We start from the raw sequence: 19,703 nt of genomic DNA on the forward strand, positions 1-19,703 counted from the left end.
CGAGTCTCATTTCAAAGGAAACTCTGCAATGAGAGGGCATAGGATGAAGTTAAGAGGTGATAGGCTCCAGATTAATTAAGGAAATACTTTTTATAGAAAAGGTGGTACATAAGAACATAAGAATTGCCGCTGCTGGATCAGACCAGTGGTCCATTGTGCCTAGCAGTTCGCTCCGCTCACGGCAACTCCTCCAGCTCCTTAACCATTTTAGTTGCTCTTCTCTGGACCCTTTCGAGTAGTACTATGTCCTTCATGTACGGCGACCAGTGCTGGACGCAGTATTCCAGGTGAGGGCGTACCATGGCCCAGTACAGTGGCATGATAACCTTCTTCGATCTGTTTGTGATCCCCTTCTTAATCATTCCTAGCATTCTGTTCGCCCTTTTCGCCGCCACCGCATATTGCGCGGATGGCTTCATTGACTTGTCGACCAGTACTCCCAAGTCTCTTTCCAGGGGGGTCTCTCCAAGTACTGCACCAGACATCCTGTATTCGTGTATAAGATTTTTGTTACCGACATGCATCACCTTACACTTATCCACGTTAAACCTCATTCGTCATTTAATGGCCCATTTCTCGAGCGTGTTTATGTCACGTTGTAGGTTTTCGCACTACTCTGAATAACTTCGTATCATCTGCAAATTTTATCACTTCGCTCATCATACCAATTTCCAGGTTGTTTATAAATATGTTGAAGAGCACTGGTCCAAGCACCGAAACCTGCAGCACTCCACTCGTGACGCTTTTCCCCCACTCTCTGTTTCCTATCTGCCAGCCAGTTTTTAATCCATGTGTGTATTTCACCCTTGATTCCATGGCTCGCAATTTTTTGAAGTAGTCGTTCATGCGGAACCTTGTCAATCTCCTTCTGAAAATCCAGATATACAATGTCGACTGGGTCACCCTTGTCTATCTGCCTGTTTACTCCCTCGAAGAAGTGCAGCAAGTTCGTCAAGCAAGATCTTCCTTGGCTGAAGCCGTGTTGGCTGGTCCTCATCAGATTGTGTCCATCAAGGTGATCAGTGATGCGGTCCTTTATCAGCGCCTCTACCATCTTTCCCGGTACCGGATCTCCCCTCGAACCTTTCATGAAGATCAGTGTAACATTTCCAGTCTTCCGGAATCCTTCCTGAATTGATCGACAGATTGACTATTAGTTGAAGCAGTTCAGCTATAGCCCCTTTCAATTCCTTGATTACCCTTGGATGGATGCCATCTGGTCCTGGGGATTTATCGTTTTTAAGCTTATCAATCTGCCTGCATACCTCTTCTAGGCTGACCGTCAACCCTGTCAGTTTCCCGTCTTCATTTCCTGCGTATAGCCTGTCGGCTGTCGGTATGTTGTGTATATTCTCTTTGGCAAATACAGACGCAAAAAATATGTTCAGTTTGTCAGCGATGACTTTGTCCTCCTTTAGCACTCCCTTTATTCCATGGTCATCCAATGGCCTCACCGCTTCTTTTGCGGGTCGTTTCCTCTTAACATATCGAAAAAAACGGCTTGAAGATTTTTGCCTCCTTGGCTATTTTTTCCTCATAGTCTCTTTTGGCTCCTCTTACCACATTATGGCACCTACTTTGACATGTTTGTGCTTTTTCCAGTTTTTGTCCGTTTTTGACCTTTTCCATTCCTTAAATGAAGTCTTCTTGTCTCTGATTGCTTCCTTTACCACTACAGTAAGCCATGGTGGTTCCTTGTTCTTTTTCCTCTTGGATCTCTTGTTGATACGCGGTATATATAGATTTTGCACTTCGGTGACTGTGTCCTTAAAAAGGGACCATGCTTGCTCTAGCGTTTTTACAGTGCTTATCCTCTTCATAATCTTTTTCCCCACCATGAGTCTCATCCCTTTGTAATTCCCTTATTGGAAGTTCAGTGCCGTGGCCATCATTCTGGATTGATGTTTTGCCCCTGTGTCCAGGTAGATGCATGGAACAGTCTCCCAGAAGAGGTGGTAGAGACAGAGACTGTGTCTGAATTCAAAAGGGCCTGGGATAGGCACATGGGATCTCTCAGAGAGAGAAAGCGATAATGGTTACTGCGGATGAGCAGACTAGATGGGCCATTTGGCCTTTATCTGCCATCATGTTTCTATTGGAAATCCCATTAGTTCGACATATAATATATGATATGACCAAGAAATCAATTTTTTTTCTGTCACTGCTCCCACTTTATGGAACAGTTTGCCCTCTTATCTTTGGGAAAACACCAATCTTACACAATTTAAATCAAGCTTAAAAATATTTCTGTTTAAAGATGCTTTTGATTGCTAATATTACTTCATGATTGTGCCTTTTGACAGGATTTTAATCCCCTCCCTTATGTGCTTTCCTTTGATGTCTCTCTTTCCTATTTGAATATTGTATTTCTTTCTCCTATCCCCCATATATGTATCAGTTTGTCTCATCTATTGTGATTACCTTTTATTAAACAACTTTAGTTTTACACCATGTAGTTTTACACCATTTAGATAATTTTATAAGCAGTATATCAAATGTTAATAAACTTGAACTTGAAATTTGAAGGCATCATGGGCATTAAAGGTGCCATCAAATTGACTGGCGCCTATGTGCACTCTGTATCAGTTTGTCTCATCTATTGTGATTACCTTTTATTATACAACTTTAGTTTTCTAATCTTGTACACCATTTAGATAATTTTATAAGCAATATATCAAATTTTAATAAACTTGAACTTGAAATTTGAAGGCGTCATGGGCATTAAAGGTGCCATCAAATTGACTGGCGCCTATGTCACTAGGAGGGAAATTTTCTAACCAGCATCTAAGCTAATTAGCAAATGACATTTGAAACGGCAATTAACATAAATTTTAAAGTGCCTACCAGCACCTAAACAAAAGGCACAAGAATCGTGCCTCCAGAGGTGCTTACCGGTGCCTAACACTGGAAGTGGCATTAGGAATTGGTAGGCGCCCCTGGAGGTGCAAGTCATGTCAAAGTTAGGCACCAGAAATGTAGGTCTGGAAAATCTTGGCCTACATTTCTGGTGCCTGTCTTTGCTGGAGGCACAATTTTCTAACTGACACAGTCGTGTGATTGACATGCGATCAGCGGTCACTTTTAAGGTGGCCACCGATAATGGTGTTGACTACAGAATCCAGGCCCAGGTGCTATTCTATAAGGTAGCACCAAAGTGCCATAGCACCTAACCGCAAGGGGGCTTATCTGTGGGCAGAGCATAGGTGATGCTTGGACCTAGAATTTCCAAGTTTATTTAATCTTTGATATACTGTTCATCAAAAACATACCTAAACGGTTTACAATTATCAAATATTATTAAAAATAAAATAAAAAGTTAAAAATAAAAAATGGAGGGGGGGGGCGCGGCAAAACATGCAGACTTACTGGTACCAAAAGGATTAAGTGGGAAATGGTAAGAGATTAAATACAATGAGAAAATAAAATCATAAAAGGGAGGGAAGAGAGGGAGGGGCTTAGTACACTAGGATAGGGTAGGGGTCGCTTCAAAAGAAGCGTTTCAATTCTGTAATGCCGACTGCATAGAAGCTGATAGAGCTCTTATTGAAAAGAAGAAAGTCAGAATGAATAGGCATCTTTAAATGTCCTTGAGTCGTCCTATAGCCCAAAAAATTACCTCATATACACCCAGTACCAAAGAACTAACCACACATCTATGCACAGACACAATTCTCTTTTCTTTTTTTTTCCTCTTTTTATTCTGTTACGTAAAGGTTATTATACTCTATGGAAACTATACACCATCAAACCATATTTTGAGTTTTCTGCTTTCAAACTCCTGGTTCAATCTGTTGCTAAGTCTTCTTGATTATTGCAACATTGTCTACCTGACAAGTACTAAGAAAGACATGACCAGACTCATATTGATTCAGAATACGGCAGTCAGATTGATCTATGGCTTGAAGTATGAGATCATGTGATGCCGTTCTATTGCGAGTTGCATTGGCTCCCAATGGAAGCTCGTGTCTTGTTTAAGCTGAGCTGTCTCTGTTATAAGGTTATGTATGGCACTGCTCCGTTCTATATGGCCAATAGATTTTCTAGAGCATCGTATAAACATATTATCTCATGCCTTGTTCACTTTTCCATCCATACAGGGTTGTAAAAGCAAGAAATTTCTTGATCATACTTTAGTATTTCAAGCAGCTTCCCACCATAAAGGATTTAGATCGTTATTGCTTACAGCTTGTTCTTATAAACATTTTAGAACTCAGTTGAAAATCTATCTTTTCTCAAAATACTTCGCCAAATAACTCTTCTTTTTCTTCATGATATTGTTTATAATCTTTTGTAAACCGTGTTGAACTTACGCGGTTAAGAAGCATGACGTTATGTTATATTCACACTAATAGAAAGAAAGGTTATACAAAATAGAAATTAACACTAATTATTTAGCACATAAAACTATATCAGGATCAGGAAAATCCTTACACAAAATAACATATCAGACAAACCAGATAAAGACTAAAACTAATTTGGGATCTGTAATCCTGGCCCAGAGACATCTTCTCGAAGGCAGGAGAACAAAGTTCCCCCTGGGGAGGTATAACTCTCCCAACACATAAATGTATGTGTGTGTCAGAGAGGGCGAGACCCCCCCTCCCCCCTTCCTGTTGAAACTAGGAGATCGGTTTTTACAGGTTTCGCAGTCATGTACTGAGTAGGGAAATGCATATTCATTAGTTCTGATAAACTAGGAGGTCAAACCATGAACTTTCTTTTGTCTTTTCAAGTTCTTTTCTCATCTGGATAGTGTCAGGTTCCCAATGATATAATAAAACTTAAATGAGCTCTTTTAATTGGAGGGTACTGACTCATAGGCAAAGGAGTTAACAATAACGGAGGTGCCAGTTCTCTCATGTTGCTAACAAAACTTAAGTTGGGCCTCCTTAATTGGAGAGCAATGACTGATAGAACGGGGGTATTCTATGCATATATCTCCAAGAACCAGATGACTTCTGCAATTGCTATGAACCCACACGAGATTTATATTATCAAGGAAGAGAAAAATAAAGAATGAAAGAAGTTGCTGAGAATCCTAAGGGAGGTGGACCTAAGGGGCGCAAGGGAGGTAGCAATTGTTAGTTATTGTGGCAACTTTAAAAAAATATAGGATTGTTACAGATACATAGGACAGACTTCTGGGAAAGGAAAAAATAAAGAGAGGCCAGCTACGTTATTAATACCTCCAACAGTGAGCCATGGGTAAAGTTTACCAGATAGGTGCATAGTTTATTGAATACTATAAACTATATGTGTCACTTGGTACACCTACAGTATCTCTATTCAGCTTAATTCATAATCATTGTCTAAAAAATTATGCGTGATATATCCAGACAATGTACATGTCAGCCTTTTATATCATTTTATATATATATCTTCAGGTCTTCAGAAATGTCAGTATCAGCCAACAATTTTTAATGGCTAAAATGGTTTTGTTTGCACTGGCCTCGTCATCAGACCCGGGAATACTTTTAAAAAAAATTTTGTATAACTTATAAAGTGCTACGTGCTTTTATTTCACTTATTTTTATAAATTGAACTTCTCTTTTCTTTAAAGCTGCTCGTATCAGGAAGGGACCTGTTGCTTCAACATGTTTTGCCGCTAGGCTGTGTCAAGAAGAGTCCCCCCTTGGAACTTACTGCACCATGCCGAACTTGTAACTGATACGTAGCTCTTCTTTAGTTATGTAAGTTCCAGTTCCTGAGTTATTTAGCATATTTTTTTTTTTCAGAGATTGGATCGTACTGTAACACGTTCTCTCTATTCTCTTCCAAGAGTCCATTGGTTAGAACAGCTGGGTAACTGCTCTTAAAATTAACTTGCATAAGGTGGTGTATGTCAGATGTTTAGGTTGCCCATAGTTCTGCATCCACTTTAAGTCATAGATAAATAATATACCGGTGTCCCCCTTCTTCTATGAAAAGGGAAGTTAGTGCTGGACTGAGCTTGAGGGGCCTCACTGCGTGACAAGAGAGCCTCTGAGTTCTCCTTTCCCAGAGAACTTTCAGGGACATTTATTACTGTATATCTCAACTTAATCTAGAAGCAGTGCTCACCAAATTAACCACATTTATTTCTATCTCTCAGAATTAGAAACAGAGAAATGAAACTTGGGCCACTGTATAGAAGCTGCAGGGAAAATGTGACCGGATAGTGAAATAGAGATAAATATACATACAGTATTTGTTTTCAGTTCCTAAGCACCTGCAAATTCAGGGGGGGTGGGGGGGGAGATGAACAAATCAGTGTCTCATCCTTTGTCTCCTGGAAGTGATATTTTGAGCAATGCTAAGGATTGCATGTGTACATGATAATAACCTTTTCCTTTCATCTCAACACTGCATTGCAAGTTTCTTTAGTTATGAAATGAACATGGATTTATACTATCAATGCAGTCACATGATTAGAGAAAGGGAATGGGACTTGATATACCGCCTTTCTGTGGTTACAATCAAAGTGGTTTACATATTGTATATGGGTACTTATTTTGTACCAGGGGCAATGGAGAGTTAAGTGACTTGCCCAGAGTCACAAGAAGCTGCGATGGGAATGGAACCCAGTTTCCTAGGTTCTCAGGCTGCTGCGCTAACCACTAGGATATGCATCTCCTTGCCTGTGGTCAATAATAGCAACTCAGATGCCCAAGTATACAGGCTACAGACCTGAGACCTGTCAACTCCAGCTCCAGTCCACTCTCCTCAGGATTCTATACAGTATATGGTGCCCTAATGTGGGCATTCAAATTTGGGCACTCTGTTGAGATGTGCAAATGAATTGGCTAATGAACTCAACCATCAATAATTGGGTGCCAACAACCAATGATTGATGTTAATTGTCATACATTAAAATTTGCATGCATATCTGGCTGCATGCTGTTCTATAAGTCAGGGCAACTAACTTCCATAGCGTGTTTCCCAAAAGGGGCATTTTGAAAAGTTATGTACATAGTTAAATAATAATTGGTAAGCACACCTAACTTGGCTGACAGCACTTGCACCAAGTTTCAGCAGGCATAAATCAGGCATCCAAAGTTAGGCATAGGAATTAGCATTATGTGCTATTCTATAAAGGGATTTTTATAGACTAGCATTTAGCAGCAATATTTTTTTGCCCATTTTTGATCACTATTTATAGAATTCCTTCTTCTGTCACCAGCAAACTATGTGACCTTCAGCAAGGTAAATAAAAAGAGAGGTATATCAAAACTCCTACCACCAAGAGCCACAATAGAAGAAAAAGAGGTGACATTACAAATTGCATTTAGTGGAAGCAGGGGGAAATTTAGGGTTTGGGATTATAAAGGGAGTAAATGGGAGGGTGAATTAACTGGTAAGTAAGGAAGGTTGTGAGGCATCTGCTTAATTGGTAGTTCTGATTATATATTGCTTTTTTGTATTTTATTGGGTTTTTTAATGTACTGATTTATATTTGACTGTATATTCTGAATTTAATCATGAATTTTTATTTTGCTGTAAATCAGGTGGACATTTAATTGATCAGAGAGGTAGTATAAATTAAATTAGAGAACATTGTTCAACTTATATCTAGTCAGTTGAAAGTCTGATAGCATCATACAAGGGGTCAAACATTTGTACACCACTAATGATTTATTCATATCAGATTAGTTTATAACATAGCTACAAAGGGGGAGGGTGGAGTCACGTAATTAACAAAAAAAGAGAATTAAGAACTGCACCCCGGCAAACTTCCTCAATCTTACTTATAAGACTGAAGTGGAACTTAGTAAAATGTTTCCTGCAAGGAAGACTTGAGAGAAGACCCACTACTGCCCAAGGAGTCCTGGATGAAAGGAAGGCTAAAAGAGGGACATTTTTACATTTTCACAAAGAAAACTGGTAAGAACTTCTGAGGACTAATTTCCTAGTCTTTGCCTGTTAGGGCTAAATACTGTTATAGCTAGACACCCACGGACTTGTACTCTGCATATACTGACTGTGATCAATGGAAAAGGCAGCTCTGCTAGCTAAAAAGACAAGTTCTCCTTTAACAGGATGGGTGTAATAGTAGCTGAAGGGAAAGGCAGGCCTTTTTAAACTCTACACGCACTGTTACTGCAAAAGCAGCTCTGCCGGATATGTGTATATTTACAGTAAAGGTAGGGACAGATCCCATTCTCTGGGGTTCATACCCCCTTTCCTCTATTTGACTGGAGTTGAGTAGTCTTATTTGGCATGAGAGGAGAGTGTGGCACAGTTGTTAAAGCTATAGCCTCAGCACCCTGAGGTTGTGGGTTCAAATCAATGCTGCTCTTTGTGACCCTGGGCAAGTCATTAAATCCCCCCATTGCCCCAGGTACATTAGATAGATTGTGAGTCCTCTGGGACAGGCAGGGAAAAATGCTTGAGTACCTGAATAAAATTCATGTAAACTGTTCTGCACTCCCCTGGGAGAACAGTGTTAAAAATTAAATAAGTAGATATGTTTTCTACTAATACATGAGGACCTATGCCTTCTCCTCTACTATATTATTCTCCTATCTCAGCATCCTATTATGAATCTATCAAACTTTGTGATCCCTGCGTCCATGATCGGTGCTGCACATGTGCAGTTCCTGCCTTCTGCCCCGATCTCCGACACCGGCTGACTTCCTGCACTGCTGCTGTCAGGACGCCTCTTCTCACCCCCGGACCAGCAAAGGTAGCAGCCGCGGGGCATTTGCTAGGCCGGCCCACTTCGATAATATGCTGTGATATAAGAAACACTTTTTTGGACAAAAAATTGTTTCAGATAGTAATTCAAGCTATGGTGATCTCTATTATGGATCATAGTAATATCGTATTTCTGGGTCTCCCTGATAAACAAGAACATTACAAAATGCAGTAGCTAAATGAATTGGTGATGGCTGATGGTTGACCATGTATCTCCTGTGCTTATGATTTCTCATTGGTTACCATGCAAAGCCAGAATTTAAACTGCTGATATGAGCCCTCCAAAATCTACTATACTAGTTAGAGTGGGCTTAGTGGTTGGTGCAGTGGATTATAGAGATGGGGGACCTAGGCCCATATTCCACTCTTAACTAGTACACTTGTGGTGGAACATGTGAACTCTTCAAAACCCGGAAAGTAGAGGGAGTGGCTTAAGGAAGATGGCCGCGAGAGGCTGGAGCTATGTCGCCAACGAAGCTCCAGGGTTGCCTCATACCTTGGTGATGGTGAAGCGCAAATCCAAACTTTGGGTTTTCCCTGTTGGCAACAGCTGCGGGCCTGATGGACGCCTTTCTCCAGCGAGTGAGCTGGAGGTTTCCTCGGCTAGGAGAGACATGCCAGCTGAAGTGTTGCTGCTCTCCCTCGAGGCAACATAGCTATCTCCGGAGGAGCAGAGTCCTCCGAGTCGTCCTGGGGCGTTACAGCAGCAGATGAACATCCCGGGGTGTTCACTCTTCTGACCAGCTGAGTTCAGCTCAGCAGGAGGAGTTGTGAAGCCAATTCAGCCACCAGAGCATTCGGAGGAGTTGAAACAGCAATTGCCTCAAGATTTCTTTACATTGAATTCATCTTCAGCTGAAGTTCCAGGTACCTTAATTACATCAGAGGGTCTGGGTTTTGAACTGATGCCTATGCAGAGGCCCAAGGTTTTCAATATGGAGACACTTTGGGAAGCAATATCCAGTTTACAAATCTCCTTGGGGACCCAAATGCAGCAACTTACTACATAATATACTACTGTTGTATCTGAAAATGTGGAATTGAAAAATAGACTATCTAGCATGGAAATAAAAGTGGATGGACATGAAACCAGAATAAAAATAGTGGAGTCCCAGGCCTCGGTGTGGGTAAGGGACAGTGGGAACCTTAATTTCAAGGTGGAAAACATGACCAGAAGATGTAATCTTCGGATTACAAACTTTCCAAAATTGCCACTTACCCCAGTGCAAGATACTTTAAGAAGTACTTGAAAGAAGTTTTGAAAGTTCCCGAAACCTCTTATCCGCCTCTCACAAAAATTTACTATTTACCAACTAGATCGTCTGTTCAGAAACCAAACCAGCAGAATTTATCTGCTGATAGTTTGGATCTGACAAATTTCCTTGAGAGGTCTGATAATGAGATACTGGCAATTGCTACGCTGCTTGTACAATTTGCTATTGATTCTGACAGAGAATGGATGCTTAAGTTGTTTTTTAAGTTTAAGGATATACCATTTATGACTAAAGTAGTGAGAATGTATCCAGATGTGTCACGAATGACCCAAAAGAAAAGAAAACAGTTTCTTATTTTGAGACTAAGGGTCCTGCAGTTAGGTGCAACGTTCGTACTCAGATTCCCCTGTAAATGTGTGATAACCTATCAAGGGAATAGATTTGTTTTCTTTGAACCTCAGCAGTTGATAAAATGTATTTCTGCTAAAGAGCAAATTTAGTATTCTTGAGAGAATTTCTGTTTCAAGCTAGCTCAGTTTAATAAGGTTCTTGTTCCCTCTCAAGTGACTATCTTTTATTTTCCTTGTATTGTTTGATTAGAAAATTCAGCGGATGTGTTGCTATCTCCCTCTGTAATTGAGGTCTAATTTTACAATCCAGTATACTATATATTTCGGTTTAAATTTTTCCTTTATGATGAGAAAAAGAAGTCCTTTTGCTTCTCTTATGTAAATTATTATTATAGACTATTGTGTTATTTCAATGTTGGAACTGGTATTGTATTATTTCTTTGTTTTGACTAATAATGATGTCAACAGTATAAAATAAAAATAAAGATCAAAATTTTAAAAAAAGAACTCTTCAAAACCGACCCAAAACCTATTGTATCTACAAATAGATGACTCCAGATTCTTCAAAACATGGTTGTTAAGTTCTTATATTACACAGGACATTTTTTTAGCATTGCTCTCCATTCTTGAAATCCCTTCACTAGTTGTCTGTTTCTTACCAGTTTCAATTCAAGAAACTTTGCATAGCCCACAAAGCCTTACATCAAGAAACCCCTTCTTACTTCTCTAATCATTTGGTTTTACACCCTTCCCCCATCCAAGGCTTATTACAAATCAACCAAACACTCTGCCTTTTTTATAGCTCCAAAATTATGGAATGAATTTCCACAATTTATTTGTAACGTTCCAACTTTTAATGCAGTTAAGGCAGCCTTAAAGATATTTTATTTTGAGAAGGCATTTACACCCCCTTTTACAAAACCATAGTGCGGTTTTTAGCACTGGCTATGGTTAGTTCTGTTTTTGGGGGTTTGGTGGAGCCGTGTTTTAGACATTAAGCACATGACTCTTTTTTTGTCTTTTCTAGTATGGTTGACTCTGTTCTTTTCAAGTTTTTTTAATGTATTTATTTATTAATTTTTAAACAATTTTACACAAGCATTCACTTGTTACAGAAATATGGTTAGGAAACAGAACAAAGAAAAAAAAGAAAATATTTTTCCAAAAGCCAACAAACTTACCCTCTCCTTTACAAAGCAAAAGAACATAAAATCTGCCATTCTGGGGCAGACGGAAGGTCCATCAAGCCCAGCATCCTGTTTCCAACAGTGGCCAACCCAGGTCCCAAGTACCTAGCTAGATCCCAAGTAGTAAAATAGATTTTATGCTGCTTATCCTTGCATGGGGGGAGTGTGCGGAGCAGTGGTTAGAGCAACAGTCACAGTGAGGCTGTGAGTTCAAATTCCACACTGTTCCTTGTGACCCTGGGTAAGTCACTTGATGCCCCAGGTACATTAGATAGATTGTGAGCCCACCGGGACAGAAAAGGAAAAATACTTGAATACCTGAATGTAAACCACTTAATTTAAAAACCTATTCAAAAGGTGTCCTAAATCGGTACTTGGACAATCAAAAAGACAGATCGTCCAAGTACTGACAATCAAAACTGGTTTTAGACGTAACTAAAACCAGCTTAGGCCTTTAACCTGCCTCTGAATGCCTACAGTGAAAAGAGGCGTTTTTAGAGAGGAAAGGGCAGGAGTTGGGCTGACCTAGACTTAGTCGTACTGCAAGTATAACTAAAAGTCTAATGACATTGACCAATTGGAACTTATACATTTTGACTTAGACCAAGTACAAAAAAGGTATAAGCTCCGAATAGGGGCCGCTGAGCTGATCACAGCTGCCCACCACCCAAAATGCCCAAACCCAGACCTTTTAGGCGAAGGAGGGGCCAGTCCTTCACCTAAAGGCAGGGTTCTGTAACTGGCTCTGTCAACAAACAACGCCGATTACAGAATCGTGTAACTGTCCCTCCCCACCACAATGATAGCGGCAGGAGAGATGCCTAATCTCTCCTGCCGCGATCGCAATCCCCCACCGCCGAACTGCCACAAACTGGCAGGAGAGATACCCAAGCCCTCCTACTGGCACCCCCCATCCCCAGAACCCCGAACCGGCAGGAGGGAACTCAAGCCCTCCTGCCGGAAGGCAATCACCCTTCCCCCAGCGAATACTGGCAGGAGGGATTCCAAGCCCTCCTGCTGGAAGACAATCACCCCCTACCCACCTCCACGAATACCATCAGGAAGGAACCCAAGCCTCCTGAAGATGCACCCCCGAACCCCCTACCCCCTGCGAATACCAGGACCCCACCACTAACCTGTAAGTTGGCCCAGTTGCCTAAGGCAATGGTGTATCAAAGGGGGGTGGGGGGGCAGACCACCCCAGGTGCACACCCTAGGGGGGTGCATAGCCGTCCGAGTCCGGAACGTCTTGCCCTACTGTTGAAAAAGACCTGCACCTCAGCGTTGCTGCCGGTGCACCCCCTCCAATGTACTTGCTGTGGAGCAGAGTCGGCAGCCGTGCTGAGGTGCAGGAAGGTCCCGCAATAAGTACATCTGACGGCTCTGCTCCGGAAGAAGTAAGTTACGTCGGAGGGGGTGGACCCGGTAAACATAGTCATCGTGGGACCTTGCTGCAACTCCCTGCATCTGCCAGGTCCACCCTCCTCCAATGTAACTTACTTCTTCCGGAGCAGAGCCGGTAGATGTACTCATTGTGGGACCTTCCTGCACCTCAGCGCAGCTGCTAACTCTAGTCCAGAGCAAGTACGTCAGAGTGGGGTGGACAGGCAGCCGGCGGTTACAGTCATTGCGGGACCTTGCTGCATGAAGGGAGAGAAGGGAGCAGGGCTTCTGGTATGGAAGAGTGGTGGAGGGAGAGAAAGGGGGTAGGGTGGTATGGAAGTGTGGTACTGATGGAATTGGTGTGCAGGGAAAGGGGAGAGAGGCATAAGGGGAAAGGATACTGGATGGAATTGGATTGGAGGGAAAGAAAGGGGGTAGATGCTAATTGAAGAGGGGTGGATGGAGAGAGAAAGGGCAGACATTGGATGGTAGTGGGGAGAGTAGAGGGGGAGTCTATGCTGGATGGAAGTGTGGATTGGAGAGATAAGGGAGCAAATGCAGGAAGGAAATGGGAGGAGAGAAAGAGGGGAGCAGATGCTGGATGGAAGTGAACAGAGAGAGGAAAAGGTACTAGATGGAAGTGGTAGAGAAAGAGGGCACATAATGGAAGGAGGGGATAAATAAAAGGAGGGCACATGATGGGAGGAAAAGGATTGAGTTAGTGAAATACTGGAGGGGGTGAGGGAAAGAGGTGGTGAGCTATAGGTAGACAGTAAAAAAGGAAATTGATGAGAGGGTAGTAAGAACGTAATCTAGGCAGATGCAGAAAATAAATTGAAAAGGAAAATGAGGGAAAAAAGGGAAAGGGAAGGAGAGGAGAAAGATGCCTGGAATGCTCTCCCAAAGGAGGTTATTAAGGAATCCACTGTGCTAGGATTCAAAGGCAAATTAGATGCACATCTCCTTACGAGAGGCATAGAGGGATATGGGTGACTAAAACTACATCAGGTGTATACCTGACTGGGCCTCCACATGTGCGGATCGCCGGACTCGATGGACCATGGGTCTGATCCGGAGGTGGCAGTTCTTATGTTCTTATGCCAGACCAATGGGGTTGAAAGGAGAGATGAAAGGGGGAGGCATACAGTTTCTGGAAGGGCATAGGAGAGAAGATGCCATATAGGAGCAGAGAGACGGCAGACAGTGGATAGAAGGAAGAGAGTAACAAGAAGATGAGGAAAGCAGCAACCAGAGAAGACAAAGGTAGAACAAAAATTTTCTATTTATTTATTGCTTTAGGAGACATGTGTCACTGTTTCTGTGGTGTTGCATTGTATGCAGAGTCCAGCTTCTTGGTGGTTCAATTTAACCTTTGTCTATGTATTTTTATTTTATCCCCCTTTTACAAAACTGTGGAGCATTTTTTAGCGCCAGCCGTGATGGTAGCAGCTCTGATGCTCAGAATTCTACCACCATGGCTAAAAACCACATTACAATTTGTAAAAGGGGAGGGGTTAGTTTGTGATTACATATTCCATACTAGGTAAAGGTGTTTTCTGTGTTTTGTGTGTTCAAAAGACATGGTTTTCTGTTAGGATTGACTGCAGGATTGATCTGTACTAGTCTGGCTTGTTTAGTTTTACAATGGGTGTATTGATGTGCTGCTCACTGCAGTATGTAAGATGCTGCCTTTTTCTAGGTATACTTTTGTGCGACGTTTGGATTATTACTAAATATCATATTTTAATACAGATGGGGGGTGTCAACAACGATGGGCCCCGGGTGCCACATAAGAACATAAGAATTGCTGCTGCTGGGTCAGACAATGGTCCATCGTGCCCAGCAGTCCACTCACACGGCGGCCCTCTGGTCAAAGACCAGCGCCCTGAGACTAGCCCTACCTGTGTATGTTCTGGTTCAGCAGGAACTTGTCTAACTTTGTCTTGAATCTCTGGAGGGTGTTTTCCCCTGACAGACTCCGGAAGAGCGTTCCAGTTTCCTATCACTCTCTGGGTGAAGAACTTCCTTACATTCGTATGGAATCTAGGTACGCCACTGGCCTAAGGCCCCCTTTGGGCAGGCCTTAGGCGCTTGGACCAATCAGGCCCTAGGCCCATTCTCAGTGCATCCCACAATGCACCGGGAAGGGGCAGACCTGAGGATGGACCAGGGACCCATCCAGTTGTCCAACTTACAGGTTAGTGGGGGAGTGTCTGGGTAGTGGGGGGGCATTTGGGGGATTAACAGGGGGCATCTTCGGCAGGAGGGCTTGGGATCCCTCCTGCCAGTATTCGTGGGTGGGAGGGGGGGATGATTGCCTTTCAGCAGGGGCAGAGCAGGATTAATTCTAGGGCCCCTAGGCATACAAGTACACTGGGCCCCCTGCCCCGCCCCACCCCACCATGCCCCGCTCCCATATACTTCTTTATTTCCACTTTATTTCTTTTATTTTAAAATTCAAAACCATACCAGTGCCAGTGTACAGTTTTTCTTCTATGCAATCTCCAAATATCTCTGAACAAAACTCCCCTTCCTTCCTAGAGGAAGAGATCTTCAGCTGGCAGGGCTTTGGGAAGCTCACCAATTTATATTTTCCATTTGGGTAGGAGGCATGGGGCATAGCGGGAAGAAAATTTAGTGCCCATCATTTTATTGGACTAATACATTTCTTTCTTAGCTTTCAGAGGTTAAAACCTCTTTCTTCAGATCAGTAAACTATACTGCTGTTACAGTATCCCTGTCCTGACCTGAGGAAAGGAGTTATGGTCTCTGAATTAATAAAAATAAGTATTAAAATTAGTCCAATAAACAGGACCACCTTATTTCCATTTTCTATTAATAAACGATTATCAACACAGCTACAATAATACCTTATCCTAAAGCAAAAATAAATAAATAAAACAAATAGAATTTTTTTCTACCTTTGTTGTCTGGTTTCTGCTTTCCTCATCTTCTCATCATTCTCTTCCTTCCATCCAATGTCTGCCCCTTCCAGAAAATGTTTGTCTCCCTCTGCCATCTCTGCTCCTGCCCCCTCCCCCTCCCCCTTCCCCTCCCCTTGGTCTGGCATCCATCACCTTCCCTCTGTTCCCCTCATAGTTTGGCATCTCTCTCCTTCCATCTCTCCTTCCCTCCCCCCCTGTGGTTTTTAGCATCTCTCTTCTTATTTCCTTCACTCGGATGTGATATCTCGGTGTCCTTCCCCGTTCTTTGGCATCTATCTCCTCTCTCTTCCCTTTCCTTTTTTTCTCTGGTCTTCTCTATTTTCTGCCTGTCTAAAATATATTCTTTCTTACTATTCAGCCCTCAGTTTCCCTCTTTTCACTGTCTCTACTCACAGCTTGCCACCCCTTTCCTTCACCCCTCCACTATCTCACTAACTCTATCTTCTTCCCCCCATCCAGCATGTGGGAAAGCAGTAGCAGTGGTGAGGAGGTGAGAGCTGGGCACAAGTTATCCCCACTTCCATCATCTGCCCTGCTCCCTTCTCCCCACTTCCATCATCTGTCCTGCCCTGCCCCTTTCTTCCAACATCCATCTGCCCTGATCCCTTCTGTCTCCCTTCTCCCTAATTCCATCATTTGTCCTGCCCTGCCCCTTTCTTCACACATCCATAATCTGCCCTGCTCCCTTTGGTCTCCCTTCTCCCCAATTCCATCATCTGCCCTGCCCCTTTCTTCCTAAATCCATCATCTTCCCTACTCGCTTCAGTCTCCCTTCTCCCCACTTCCATCATCTGCCCTGCCTGCCCCTTTCTTCCATCCATCATTTGCCCTGCTCCCTTCGGTCTCCCTTCTCCCCACTTCCATCATCTGCCCTGCCCTGCCCCTTTCTTCACACATCAATCATCTGCCCTGCTCACTTTGGTCTCTCTTCTCCCCACTTCCATCATCTGCCCTGCCCTTTTCTTCCCATATCTATCATCTGCCCTACTCCCTTCAGTCTCCCTTCTCCCCACTTCCATCATCTGCCCTACCTGCCCCTTTCTTCCATCCATCATCTGCTCTGCTCCCTTCGGTCTCCCGTCTCCCCACATCCATCATCTGCCTTGCCCCTTCTCTCTCTCCCTCCACCCCAGGCCCATCTAACTACTCACCTTTCACTCCGATTTTTTAATTTTAGAACGGTGACGCACCCCAGGCATTAATTGGCAATGCGGCCCCCCGATTGGCAATGCGGCCCCTCCTGATCGGTAACGCGGGCCTCCCCCCGATCGGCAACGTGGGCCCCCCATCAATGGAAAGTAATACAAATGAGCAACGCGGATACGAAAGGCAAGGGGAACTGTAATTTTGCAAGCGGTGCTGCTTGCCCAAAGCTTCCCTCTGATGCACCCAGGCGGAAACAGGAAGCTGCGTCAGAGGGAAGCTTTGGGCAAGCAGCACCGCTTGCAAAATTACAGTTTCCCATGCCTTTCTTACCCGCGTTGCTTGTTTGTATTACTTTCTGTCGATGGGAGGGGCCTGCGTTGCTGATGGAGGGGCTCATGTTGCCAATCAGGGGGGCCGCATTGCCAATCGGGGGGGCCCACATTGCTGATCGGGGGGCCATCGCCATTTGGAAAAAAACAATGTTTATGCCCTCCTTCATCGGGCCCCCCTGACCATTTTGGACCCTAGGCACTTGCCTACTGGGCCTATTGGTTAATCCGGCCCTGAGCAGGAAGGCTTAACATCTCTCATGCCGGTTCGGGGTCCTGGGGTGTAGGGGGTGCCGGCAGGAGGGCTTGAGATTCCTCCTGCCAGCAATCGTGGTTTTGTCGGGGGGATGGGGAGGTGCTGGCAGGAGAGATTGGGCATCGCTCCTGCCGGTTCACGGCAGTTTGGGAGGATCGCAATCATGGCAGGAGAGATTAGGCATCTCTCCTGCCGCTATCATTCCGATGGGGAGGGACAGTTACAGGATTCTGTAACCGGTGTTGTTTTTTGACAGACGCCGGTTACAGAACCCTGCTTTTAGGTGAAGGACTGGCCCCTCCTTCACCTAAAAGGTCTGGGTTTGGGCGTTTTGGGACCTGGGCAATTTTTTGGTTGGGAATGTGTTGTAAGGATAGACGTAGTGGCAATCTGGGTGAGAAGATTGCTGAATGTGGAGGTAGGCCATTCTAAAAAAAAAAACCACACCTCATTTTGGACTTTTATTTGAGAATGGGCATTTCCCTGCTGCCAACTTCAGCATCTAGTAACTTAGGCCAAAAGGGGACTTACAGCCTCTTTTATAAAGCCGCGCTAGCGGCTGCGCTGTGCTAACGGCCCCGAAACCCATAGAGATTTAAAGGGCTTCGGGGCTGTTGCCGCACAGCAGCCGCTAGCGCAGCTTTGTAAAAGAGGCCGTTAGATTATTTTTTTATTATGCCCCTCCACGGCTATAAGTGGTATATGAATACTAAAAATAAAATAAATAAATAAGCAGTGGATTTCCATTAGCCACCATGGACTTCTCTTTCAGGAAATTGCCAAATCTTTTTAAAACCCTGCTAAGCTATCCGATTTCACCACATTCTCCAGCACCGAATTCTAGAGTTTAACTACATAGAGCACTGCCTACCCTGCACCTCTGGAGCGTGCATCTCTCCTGTAATTTCACTGCTGCGGAGGGGTGGGGTGGATGTAGCAGGAGGGAGTTGGCATCCCTCCTGCCAATTTGTGTTAGTGCAGGGGGGATTTCTGGTGCCACGTTCACCAGCGTTCATTGGGGAGAACCGTCATTGATGGGGTGGGGAGGCTTTTTTCATTTTTTTTAATGGGACAGATATTTTGCATGTATAACACACACAAAATATCTGGGTCATTAAAAAAATATGAAAAAACAAAACAGGCAGACCTGTTTAAACTAACCTAAACCTTAAGTTTATATACCGCATCCTCTCTATAAAGATAGAGCTCGGCATGGGAACTGTAATATAAGGAAGGAAAAACATAATAAGAATTAGTGATCGCTAAAACCCATGTTTTTTTTCTGCATAGCCAAGAAATGTTAGTGCATCAATCACTTGGCTAGTTTGCATGGGGTTTTAGCTAATTTGCATGGCTGAATTGGAAAATGGGCGATCAAGGGGAAAAACATGCGGTGAACCATTTTGTGCATTGGGTCAGTAAATGCGATCATTACTAAAGCTGTCAAAACAGATTTAGTGACAATTGCTGGCTCTAGTGCATTAGGGCCCTAGGATCCTTTTCCTGGGAAGTCACTCCTAACATAGAACCCTGCATCATATAACTATAGTTTAGGTTCCTCTTTCCCACATGCATCATTTTGTACTTGCTCACATTAAACGTCATCTGCCATTTTGATTCACCATCTCACAAGGTCCTCTTGCAATTTTTCACAATCCTCTTGCAATTTAACAACTTTGAACAACTTTGTGTCATCAGCAAATTTTTTATTTTTATTTTTTTTAATTCTTTATTTATATTTTAAAACAAATTATCAAGAATAAACTTCTTGTACAGAATATGATTAAGTCAACATAATAGCTAACAAAAGAAATGACATTTAATATAACTAGATTACTATTTACTCAATCAAATTAAAGTCCCAAAATTGAGGATCCAAGGTGCTACCTGAGTGAGAAAACTATTTAAAAGAAAAAAGAGAAATTCAAATTACAAATTAGGCGGTTAGTTGAGAGTGGAACAAGAGTAAATGTATACATTAAAGTTTTTCTTTCTCCCCTTCAAGGCGCTTCCTAGAGAGAAATCCTGTCAACTGAGAGGGTTCAAAGAAAATATAATTGCAAGACTTATACTTTACAATACATTTGCAAGGATATCGTAAAAGATATAATGCTCCCATTGCAGTGACCCCAGGCTTAAGAAGCAAGAGTTATTTCCTTCGTTTCTGAGATTCTCTTGTCACATCCGGAAATATTTGAACTTTGTGTCCAACAAATTATT

General features: G+C 43.0%; 1 protein-coding gene across 2 annotated transcripts in view; it reads left to right on the plus strand.

Moving 5' to 3' along the window:
- LOC117345547 (toll-like receptor 13) overlaps window positions 1–19,703 on the plus strand; it is a 40,537-nt gene that overhangs the window by 15,915 nt on the left and 4,919 nt on the right. Inside the window, exon 1 of one of the 2 annotated variants that reach the window (XM_033914355.1) lies at window positions 5,559–5,690. The exons of the other annotated variant lie outside the window; for it this stretch is intronic. The gene's annotated coding sequence lies outside the window, so the exon portion shown is untranslated. Of the gene's footprint in view, window positions 1–5,558; window positions 5,691–19,703 lie in introns of those variants that run through there. 2 annotated transcript variants of the gene reach the window in all.

This window comes from Geotrypetes seraphini, chromosome 11, assembly GCF_902459505.1.
Source record: "Geotrypetes seraphini chromosome 11, aGeoSer1.1, whole genome shotgun sequence".
NCBI lineage: Eukaryota > Metazoa > Chordata > Amphibia > Gymnophiona > Dermophiidae > Geotrypetes > Geotrypetes seraphini.